This window comes from Artemia sp. Qi Xiang Cuo, chromosome 3 (assembly GCF_049724085.1).
Source record: "Artemia sp. Qi Xiang Cuo chromosome 3, ASM4972408v1, whole genome shotgun sequence".
Lineage (NCBI taxonomy): Eukaryota > Metazoa > Arthropoda > Branchiopoda > Anostraca > Artemiidae > Artemia > Artemia sp. Qi Xiang Cuo.
In genome coordinates, this window is record NC_142796.1 from 15,119,047 (window position 1) to 15,121,214 (window position 2,168).

Genomic DNA, 2,168 nt, shown 5'->3' on the forward strand with positions numbered 1-2,168 from the left:
GGTTTTGTTCAAGGAACTTGTTGCATGCTGATTGTTGTTCATAAAAATTGCTGTATGATGGCTTTTTGTTCATGAAACTTGATTTTTTTTTCCACATAGTGAAACTTATTTTATTCATGGAACTTATTGCATGCATATTCTATGCTCGTGTTTCATGTTAATTATTGATTTCTCTCTTCGTGAAACATCTACAATGATTTTTCTCATTGAGAAAACTGGTTTTGTTCATGGAAAATCTTGCGTGCTTATTTATGTTCGTGGAACTTGTTGAGGGATGATTTTTTTGGTTTGTGAAACTTGATGAAGCCTGTTTTTTTTTCTCTTCGCGAAACTTGTACATTGATATTTTACCTCGTGAAACTGATTTTGTTAATGGAACTTGTTGCGTGCTGATTGTTTTTCTTTTAGTTCGTGGAACTTGTTGCATGCTGTTTTTATTCGTAAAACTTGATGCATGTTGATTTTTTCTCTTCGTGAAACATGTACATTGATTTTTTTTCTCCTCCTAAAACTAGTTTTTTTTATTCCTGAAACTTGTTGCATGTTTATTTTTTCTCTTCATGAAACAAGTACATTGATTTTTTTCTACCCAGTGAAACTGATTTTGTTCATGGAACTTATTGCATGCATATTTTTTTGTTCGTCATCCATGTTAAATGTCGATTTTTCTCATTGTGAAACTTCCATGATAACTTTCCTCATTGAGAAAACTGGTTTTGTTGATGGAACTTGTTGCGCGCTTAGTTGTGTCCTTGGGACTTGTTGAGTGAAGATCTTTTGTTCGGGAAACGTGTTGCATTGTGATTTTGTTTATTCTCTTCTCGAAACTTGTACATTGATTTTTCTCTTCGTGAAACTGATTTTATTAATGGAAGTTGCTGCTTGCGTATTGTTTTTGGTTCGTGGAACTTGTTGCTTGCTGTTTTTTTATTCGTGAAACTTGTTGCAGGGTGATTTTTTCTCTTCGTTAAACATGTACAGTGATTTTTTTCTCTTTCTGAAACCAATTTTATTCATGGAAAAAACTGCATGCACATTTTTTAATCGTGTATTTTTTTGTGTGCTGACTGTTTTTTTTCGTGAAACTTGTTGCATGTTGATTTTTTTCTCTTTGCGAAACTCGTACACTGATTTTTCTCCTCGTGAAACTGATTTTGTTCAATGAACTTATCGCGTGCTGATTTTTTTGTCTTTGTGGAACTTGTTGCATGCTGCTTTTTTCTATTCGCGAAATATGTACACTGATTTTTCTCTTCTTAAAACTGATGCTTTTCAAGGAACTTATTGCCTGATAGTTTTTTGATTGTTAAACGTGTTGCATGCTGATTTTTCTCTTCGTAAAATTTGCTAGTTGATTTTTTTTCTTCTTCTCTTGACGACAAATCCGCGTATCGAACATGACTTTGATGATCCATGCCTGGTGAAATTGTTGAGGGCTGATTTTTCTTCCTGCAACTTTTTGCATGCTGATTTTTTTCTCTTCGCAAAACTTAAACAATTATTTTTCTCCCAGTTAAACTTATTTTGTTCGTGGAACTTGTTGCGTGCAGATTTTTATTCCAGAAACTTGTTGCATGTTTATTTTTTCTCTTCGTGAAACAAGTACATTGATTTTTTTCTACCTAGTGAAACTAATTTTGTTGATGGAACTTATTGCATGCATATTTCACTGTTCGTGATCCATGTTAAATGTTGATTTTTCTCTTCATGAAACTTCTACAATGATTTTCCTCGTTGATAAAACTGGTTTTGTTTATGGAGCTTGTTGCACGCTGATTTATGTTCGTGGAACTTGTTGAGTGATTATATATTGTTCGTGAAACGTGTTGCTTGCTGTTTTTTTATTCGTGAAACGTGTTGCAGGTTGATTTTTTCTCTTCGTGACACATCTACATTGATTTTTTTTCTCCTCCTTAAACTAATTTTGTTCATGGAACATACTGCATGCATATTTTTTTTAATCGTGGATTTTTTTGTGTGCTGACTGTTTTTTTTGTTCGTGAAACTTGTTGCATGTTGATTTTTTTTCTCTTTACGAAACTCGTACACTGATTTTTCTCCTAGTGAAACTGATTTTGTTCAAGGAACATGTTGCGTGCTGATTTTGTTAATGGAACTTGTAGCATATTTTTTTTTTGTGCAACTTGTTACATGTTGAATTTTCTTGT